Genomic DNA, 10,140 nt, shown 5'->3' with positions numbered 1-10,140 from the left:
TGCAGCAAGCGCTTCAGGATATGGCTTTTCATAATATTCCATTATTATAATTTTAATTTCAGCTGGTTCTGCTGTGATATACATGCTTTCATTTCTTACCCAAGTGTCTTCTCTTTTTTTTTTGTTAAGTTTGCCAATGTTTTGTTCATTTTAGTGACCCTTTTGAAGAATCAGCTCCTACTGTTGTTGGCTATCTTTGTTATTAAGGAGCATTTTGTTATCACATCCTCTAAGATATGTTTGTTCTTTTATCATCCATTGTATTGAGGGACTTCTGGTGCCTTAGTGATAAGGAGTTTCACAGCCAACCCAAAGACACATGGTAAATCTACCAGCTGCTCTGTGGAATAAAGACAGGCAAACTTTTCCCATGTGATTTAATACCTCTGAAGACCCACTGGAGGGTCAGATATGACTCAGTTTCAACTCAATGGTATGCAACAACAGTAACAACATGTTATATTAAAATTTTTTTCACCAGCACCATAGTCCTTCAATCCACATCCTCTTTTGAACGCAACATGAATTTCTGGCCATTAACTGTATATGTATAGCTCCACTATTTTGTTTATTTGTCTTTAAATCTTGTTTATTCTATAATTCACTTACATGCAGTAATTAATATGTATTGTTTTATTCATGTACACTTTATTTTATAAAATAATTTCTGTACATTGTATTTTATATAATTAATTTCTATTGATCTGTTACTTTTATCTCCTTGTCTCATCAAATTCTCATTGCAGCTTACCTATTTCTTCACCCTTCATCCCCTAACTTACCTCTGCTGTCTCTGCTGTGATTTCTTTTTTCTTCTTTCACACCCCTTTTACCTTTTCCCTTCTGAATAGTTATCTATCTATCTATCTATCTATCTATCTATCTATCTGATCTATCCCCATTACTAATTGTAATAGCCATGTTGTCTTTATCTTAGTTCTTCCCAGGTTGATCTTCCCTTGACTTGATCCTTTTATTTGTGTAACTATTATCCATTATGTTATTTGTGTAACCATCATCCATTACATTTCTATTCTTCCACTTCCCACCACCCCTCAGTTACCTTCCTATTGTCACAGTAATGGTCTTATGCAGTGTTTGTCCTTTCGTGACTGAATCATTTCACTCAACGTAATGCTCTGTAGAGTCATGAGGTTTTGTACTTTATGAATACTTTGTTGTGGTTTAGTGCTCTCTAGTATTCCATTGTGTGATTCATTCATTCATTGATGAGCACTGGGTTATTTCCATTTTATTTCTACTGTAACTAATGTTGCTATGAATATAGGTTTACATGTCTCAACTCTTATTTCCATGGGGTAGATTTTCAGCAATGAAGTGGATGGGTTATATGGGATCTCTATGTTCAGCTTTTTGGGGAAATGCCAAACTCTCTTCCTTAGTGGTTGTACATTTCACAGTTCCACCAGCAGAGCATGAGAGTTCCAATCTCTCCAGAACCTCTTCAACATGTATTACTTGTGTTCTGTCAAACTTTGCTGCTGCTACTGGTATAAGATGGTATCTCATTGTGGTTTTGATTTGCAGCTCTCTGATTGCCAATGATTTTGAATATTTTTTCACGAGTCTGTTGGCCATCTTAGTGTCCTTCCTTGTAATGAGTCTTTTCCTGTCTTTTGCCTATTTTGTAACTAAGTTATCAGTGTTTTTTTCTTATAGAGGTCCTTTAGTATTCCATAAACTTTCCTTATGAGACCTTTGTCTGAAATATCATAGCAAAATGTTTCTTCCACTTTGTGGGATTTCTTTTTACCCTATTGGAAAAAGTTTTTTATGCACATAGAGATCTGATTTTTATAAAGTCCTGTTCATCGACTTCTGTTTCATCGTGGAAAATGCTTACAAGGCAGGTATTTGGTTTTGGTTTTGGTGTTTTTTAAATTAGATCAAATACACTCACTATCTTTATGGGAGAGTAGCTTTATTAGGTGTCATATGCATTCATTCACTTATATACTGTCTTTGTGGCTGCTTTCATCTGGCAGAGATGGATATGTCTATGAAGATTTCACGTCCAAAAAAGCTAAAGTACTAGCTCTTTACCAACAAAGGTTGCTAAATTATACGTTACACAAATGATTTTGTGTGACCAAGAAATTCAAGAAAACTTTGCTTCCAACAAACTATATCATTCTTCTCTTCTATCCACTTCTCTTTAAGCTTATTTTCTGTAATTTGAAGGTAAAACAATATGGCTTAATTTCTGAGGATTTGTATGAGAAAAAACTATAGATACTTTGCCAAAGAAATAAATGATGTAGTGTTTTCTTTATTCTTAAAAAATGCATCTATTCTTGAAATATCAGGTTTAAAAGGCAGTAATCTTCCTCCAGAAGAATAATTCATAAAAAAAATTGGAACATATCCCCAAATAGTGAATCCATAAGGAATAAAATCCTGGCATACATGTTGAAAATAATTCTGCATTTATAGGATATGTCCTTACATTAAGGAGAATTAAATCTCAGTTCTAAACTAAAAGAAAACTAATCCAAGTAGGACCTGGCTAAGAAGACTAATCCAGGTAGGACCTGGCTAGTATTCAGGTTAAAGAGAATCATTAGCTACAGTTGTTGTGGTTATTATGTGTCATTGAGTCACATGCGACTCATAGAGACCCGATGCACAACAGCCCTGAACTCTGCCCTATACTGAGCCAATCTTACTAACTTTGACACACCTAACCACATTACACCAGTTACTGTGTCAATACAACTCATTTGGGGTCTTCCTCTCCTGTGCTTTCCCTCCATCCTTCCAAATATAATAATATGATGTCCTTCTTCAAGGACTGGTCCTTCCTGGCCACATGCCAAAAGTTTGTGAGATGGAGCTTCAAAAATCATTGTCTCCAAGGAGCAGTTTGGTTGCATCCTCTCTAGGACTGACCTGTTTGTTCTTTTGGCACTCCATCGTTTGTTCAGTACTCTTCTCCAGCAACACAACTCAAAGGCATCAACTCTTCTTCTGTCATACTTTGTCATTATCCATCTCTGTGATGTGTAGTACGTAACTGCAAAAACCATGGCTTGTATCAGGTACACCTTAGTCTCTAGACTGAAATAATTTCTTTTCCAAACACTGGAGAGGTCACTGACAGGAGATTTTTTCATTGCAACTTGTCTTTTGATTTTCTGACTGCTGGTGCTAAGAGTGTTGATTGTGGAAATGAGCAAGCTGACATTTTTAACATTATCAATCTCTTCTCTGTCTATCACAATGCTGCTAATTGCTCAGTGGTGAGAATCTTTGTTTTCTTGATGTTAAATTTTAATCCACATTCAAGATTGCAGTCCTTGATGATTTGCAGCAAATGCCTCAGGTCCTTAAGTTTCATCAAGCAAGTTTGTGTCATCTGTGTAACAGTATGTTGATGAGTCTTCCTCCAATTCTGATGCCACATTGCATGGCAACAATTCTAATTCTGTAATCCTTATTCATTGTCTAGCTCTCTAGAGCATAAGAAATAATTGCAAAAATCATAGCTTGGATCAGGTGCACCTTAGTCTCTAGACTAACAGCATTGCTCTTCAGCACTCTGGCAAGGTTGCTGACAGCATATTTCCCTCATGCAATTCCTCTTTTGATTTTATAACTGCTGTTACCAATAGTTTGATTGTATAATCAAGCAAGGTGAAATTGTTAGTAACCTCAATCTCTTTACATGTATCAATCATAGCGCTACCACTTGGTCTAGTAGTAAGAATTTTTGTTTTGTCCTTTATGTTGAACATCAGGCCATATTGAAGACTACATTTCTTGACCCTTTGCAGCAAACACTTTAGATCCTCCTCAGTTTAAGCAAGCAAGGTTGCCCCATCTGCATAACGCAGGTTGTTGATGAGTTTTTCTCCAATCCTGATGCCACATTCTTGCTTCCCAAATGATCTGTTCTGCATATAAATTGAAAACGTCTGGAGACAGGATGCATCCCTGATGCACTCCTTTCCTGATTTTGAACCATATGCAGTGTTTCCCTGCCCTGTTCTGAGTATTGCTTCCTGGTTCAAGTATAGGTTTCGCAAAATCACAATCAAGTGTTCTGGGATTTCCATTCCTCTCAGGTTTTGTCACAATTGTTATCTGCATAGTCAAATGCCAATGAAACACAAATAGATATTTCTCTGGTACTCTCTTCTTTCAACCAAGGTCCTTAATTAGATACATGAATGGTCCCTAAATCAAGAAATCAGAAGATCGAATAACATGGCCTTTAAAAAAAAGTGTAGCAAATACAGTTTTGTCCGTGCCTACAAGTTTGTCCTGGAGAGGGTGAAGCCAGGATGCTCCTTGGAGGCAAGGATTCTGAAGACATACTTTGGACATGTTGGAAGGAGGATTCAGTCCTTGGAGAAGGATGTTATGCTTGAGAGGTGGAGGTACAGTGCAGGAGAGGACGACCCTCTATGAGATGGATTGATTCAGTCACTGGGGTAGTGGAGATAGGTGTGTCAGAGAAAATCAGATTGACAAGGGAGAGAGCAGGGTTTAGTACTGTTGTACATAGGGCAGCTATGAGTCACAGGCATCTCGATGGCACATAACAATAACAACAAAAACAACCAGTAGTGATGTCTGGAGTTCAGAGAGATGTATAGAGAAGACTTTGTGGTCAGTGGTATCTTAATATGGGTATGGTTCATCTCCCTTGATACAGTTCTGGAAAATACCAATTTGTTCTTCTCAAAAATGGTTGTTCTCTGCTGATGTGCTGTTCCAGTTGTTTCTGGATAATCTTCAGGAGAATCTTGCTTGCATGTGAAATCAATGAGATTGTTCTATAGATTTCACACTCTGTTGGGTCACCCTTCTTTGGAATGGGAACAAATATAGATCTTTTCCAGTTAGTTGGCCAAGTGGTTGTCCTCCAGATTTCTTGGCACAACTTGGTGAGCACATTTAGGGCAGCATCTGTTAGCTGAAATATGTCAATTGGTATGCCATCTATTCCTGGGGCCTTATTTTTTGCTATTTCCTTCAAAGCAGCTTGAACTTCCTCCTTCATCACCATAGGCTCTTGCTTATATATTGTTTCATTAAATTCTTCTGTGTTTTCCAATTCCTTTCCATACAGTGACTCAGTATATTCTTTCCATCTTTTTTTAATACTTCCTGGATCATTTAATATTCTGGCTAAAGCATCCTTGATTATGACAACTCAAGGTTTCAATCTGTTCTTCAGTTCCTTGAGCTTAAGAAGTGCTAAGCGCTTAAGAAATGCTAAGCGAGTTCAGCCCTTTTGATTTTCTGACTCCAGCTCCTTGCACATTTCATTGTAATATTTTGCTTTGTCATCCCATGCTCAAGCGACTCCATGGCACATAACAACAACAACAACAACAACAACAACAACATCCCATGCTGCCTTTTGGAATCTTCTGTTCAGCTCTTTAGTATCTTGAATTCTTCCTACCGCTTTGCCTTCTCTACGCTCCAGTGCAATATTCAGAGTTTCTTCTGACATCCATTTTGGTCTTTTTTTTTACTCTTCTGTCTTTGTAATGACAAAGATGATTCCTGGATGATACCTTGATATCCTCCCACAGCTCTTCTGGTCTTTGCTCATTAGTTCTCAAGGCCTCAAACCTGTTCCTGAGATGGTTGTGAAATTCAGGTGGGATAGATTCAGAGTCATATTTTGGTTCCTGTGGATTCGATTTCATTTTCCTCAGCTTCAGCTTGAACTTGCATATAGGTCTTTTCCGCAACCAGCTCCTCGCTTCGTTTTCACAGCTGATATTTAGCTTCTCCAGCAGTTCTTTCCCCAGATGTAGTAAATCTGATTCCTATGTATACCATCTGGTGAAATCCACATGTATAACCTACGTTTATGTTTCTTATAAAACCTATTTACAATGAATAGGTCATTGATTGTGCAAAATAGCACATCAGCAGAGAACTGCCAGAAGTCCAGGCTGCGTTTAGAAGGGGTCGTGGTACTAATGATAATGTTAGATGCATCTTAGCTGAAAGCAGGGAATACCAGAAGAGTGTCTATCTCTGTTTTATCGATTATGCAAAGGCGTTTGACTGTGTGGATTATAACAAACTGTGGCTGACTCTGAGAAGACTGGAAATCCCAGAACACTTGATTGTGCTAATGTGAAACCTATACTTGGACCAAGAGGCAGTTGTCAGAACAAAGCAAGGAAACACTGCATAGTTCAAAATTGTGAAGGTGTACACAAAGTATGTGTCCTATCTCCATACCTTTTCAACCTGCATGCAGGACAGACTATCCTGCAGGCTGGACTCTATAAGGAAATATGGTGTCAGGATTGGTGGAAGATCTATCAACAATCTGCATCATGCAGATGACACAACCCTGCTTGCTGAAACTGAGAAGGACCTGAAATGATTGCTGCAGAAGGTCAAGGACTGCAGTCTTCAATATGGATTGAGGCTCAATGTCAAGACAAAGATTGTCATCACTGGACCAATTGGCAGCATCAGGATGGATAGTGAAGAGATTGAGATTGTTCACAGCTTTAGTTTGCTTGGCTCCATAGTCAACACTCTTGGCACCAGCAGCCCGGAAATTAAAAAACAGATTGTGACAGGAAACTCTGCTGTTAGGGAACTCTTCAAAGTACTGAAGGGCAATGGTGTCACCCTGGAGACTAAGGTGCATCTTATACAGGCCATAGTCTTTGCAATCACTTGTCATGCGTCAGAGTTGGACAAATGAGGATAGAAGGAGAATTGATGCCTTTGAGCTGTGGTGCTGGAGAAGAGTATTGAGTGTACCATGGACTGCTGAGAAAACAAACAGTTTCATCCTGGAGAGTGTTAAACCGGGCTGCTCCTTGAAGGCAAGGATCCTGAGGCTTTGTCTGACATACTTTGGACACATTGTAAGGAGGGACCAATTCTTGGAGAGGGACATTATGCTTGGGATGGTAGAGGGACAGCGCAGGAGGGGAAGACCCTCTATGGGGTGAATTGATTCAGTGACTAGGGTAATCAGGATGGGTGTGTCAGAGGCAGTGCAATTGGCACAAGATAGAGCAGGGTTTAGAGCTGTTGTACATAGGGTCACTATGAGTTGCAAGCAACTCAAAGGCACATAACAACAAAAATGGCTGGGACATTAATCAAGAACTAAGAAAAAGACCTTGTCTTTGAGACCAAAAAAAAAAAAAAAAGGCATGAATTGGGAGTGGGTTGCTTCCTAGCTGCATCTCCTACTATTTTCCCACATGTTCACTCTGATTCAGCCAAAACAGTCCTCATGGTTTCTTGTTGTTTCATTTTGTTTTGGTTTGTTTATAGCTTGTACTTTAAAAAAAATATTTTCTATTCATTTGCTTACAGAGTTCATATACATTATATTTCACACTATTCTTCATCCACATTGTGTTTCATACAATTATTCCTGTGCATTATGTTGCATAAAATTAATCACTATTGGACTTTGCCCATCATTACCTTGTCTTTTAAGGTTCCCCAGATCTTTCCCATTTCTTTTACCTCCCCCCACCAAATTTTGCAAGCTTGTGATTTCACCCCTACCCATCCTCACCCCTCTGCTCCCTCCCACCTCCCCTTGTGTCTCCGTACATGTTTTACTAGTTATTCTCCCATTTTTACAATAATGGTCTCATGCAGTATTTGTCCTTCAAAGACTCGGAATAGTGCTCTCAAGTCCTTCCTAAGTTATGCTGTCTTTTTCAAAATCATTGCTCCTGAATGCTACCTAGTATTCCATTGTGTAAATGTACCACAGTTTCTTAATCCTTTCAGTTGTGGTTGGACATTTGGGCTGTCTCCGTGTTCTTACAATGATGAATAATGTTGCTGTAAACACCGCTATACAAATCTCCATTAGTGCCTCAGTTCTCATTTACTCGGGGTATATTCCTAGAATTGGACTAGTTTGGTTATACATAATCTCTATGTTCAACTTTTTTATGAAACATCAAACTGCCTGCCAGGGTGGTTGTACCATTTTATAATCCCACCAACTCTACTTCCTCTCTAACTCATAGTTCTTTTTGAGCTCATCAAGCCTTCTCACTTTTCTCTTTCCTCATATTAGAAAGTCCTTTTTTCACATGTCACAATACTTTTTCTCTCACTTCATTTGAGTCTCTGTAAATCTCATTTTAATCAGAGGCTGTTTGTGATCTAGAATGGAACTACTTCCCCGAACCTCACTGTCTGTCCCTTTTCCCTGCTTTATTTTACCTCATCTTGAGCTCTAGTGACATAGTCCATAAGGAATTATGCAACTAATCCAAATGTGACTCCTCTCTCTGAGTCTGATTCACTGGTAGCTCTGGAGGTAAAGGATGGGCAGTCTCCTCCTTGTGATTTGCAGCCTCCTGATCACTCAACAGAGGTTCATGTATGATTCGGTTCTGAATTGACAGACATTAGTTGAGTTGAGTTGTTGTTACTGTTGTTGCCATCAAGTCAGTTCTGACTCATACAGCACACCCTATGTAGAACCAGTCCAAGTACTGCCTGAGCTCATGTCATCCTCACATCATTGCTCTCTTTGAGCCTGCTGGTGCAGCTGTGTCCATCCTTCTCCTCAAGATTCTTCCTCTTCCACTGGCCCTGTTCCTTTACCAAAAATCACATCCCTCTCCGGGGATTGGTTCCTTCTGATAATAAGTTCAAAGAACATGAGATAAAGTTTCACTATTCTTGCTGTTTAAGAGCTTTCTGGCTATATTCCTTCTTCCTCTCTCCAGCTTTCCTTCATTTGAGCATTTTTTAAACTGTCTAATTGAATTTTTTACCCGATAAACACCATTTAACTGAGGACTTTGTTTCTCAATCTAATTACTCAGAAACTAGAATGCATATGAAATATAATAGATATGTGATAAGTATCTTAAATATTTGTTCAATGAATACACTTCACCTGCCTCTGGAGAAGAAAGAGGTTCATTATATTTTTTTTTCCCTAAAGAAAAGAGGCAATCAGTTCATAGATAGTAGAAAAACAACTATTATTAAAAGAAATAATTCAAGTAGTGATCAGAAGAGAAGAAAGGTAATTCATCCTGGAAACCTTTTTCTGTGCATGTGCACTTCTGCAGTTGGAGACACATCGTAGTATCAAAGTTCTAATGCACCCAAGACAAAAGAAGGAAAGGCAGTGATAATCAAAGAAAATTGTTTTTTCCAAGAAATAAACAAACAAAAATACATGTAAGGCACTGATTTTTAAAATATGTTAATGATGGAAACTTTCCTTTCCTCCTCGCCTCTCCAAGCCCTCACACAGAAAACAATGAAATCTTACCCCCAACAAGAAAAATACGTAAACATTTGTTTAGCCTCAATTTATTTTCTTATGTGTAAAATTTAATAAATGACTTACCAATTCAATGAAAATAATGTGGTTGTACAGTTGCAGTCTTCGATCAACTTCAGCAGTAATTTATAATCTCTGAATTGTACCGTTTTCCCAAGTTTTCAGAACCCTTTATATGCACATGTAAGTAGATGTGAGTAGCATATTTATTTAAGCACCTTGCCATGCAATCTCAGGACACTCCTCAATTCAACTGATTCAAAGCTTGCAAAAGCAATAGAGGGTCTTTTTATTTTCAAAGGTGACTTGCCACAGACTTCCAACAACATTCTCCTTTAATCAAAAAATAAATATGTGAGTAGGCAGAAACGGAGCACCTGAAAGTACAACAAACAGCAAGCATACCCATAATTCCATTTTACCACAACACAACCCATTCGGAAATACAAATGCTATTTTTAGTCCTATTGTCTGTTTATAGTAGTTGAGAAGGCTAAGAAGAAGAGTTCTTGAGCCTTGCCAAGAATTAGTCCTTGACTCTCTCTCAGCACAACTGGCCCATAATAAACAGATCCATGTGAACAACATGTGCATGTCTGATTTTTTAAAAAATTAAAATGTGAAGAACCACAACAATTATCTTGATCGATAATACACACACACACACCCTTCAGAGTGTTCTGAAAACCTCTGTGTAAGCAAAGGAAAAAACCCTTCCCTTTTCATCGGGTGGTAGTGGTGGTGTTGGGGGATGCATGTGTATTATACGTATGAACATATGTGCACATGTGTACACAAATCATCAAGCACGGCTTGCATTATTTTAAGAATTAAATCTTTGATTAATATAT

The sequence above is a fragment of the Elephantulus edwardii genome, unplaced genomic scaffold (assembly GCF_000299155.1).
Source record: "Elephantulus edwardii isolate Elephantulus edwardi_28Jun2011 unplaced genomic scaffold, EleEdw1.0 scaffold00025, whole genome shotgun sequence".
NCBI lineage: Eukaryota > Metazoa > Chordata > Mammalia > Macroscelidea > Macroscelididae > Elephantulus > Elephantulus edwardii.
Note: the sequence above shows the minus strand (reverse complement) of the source record.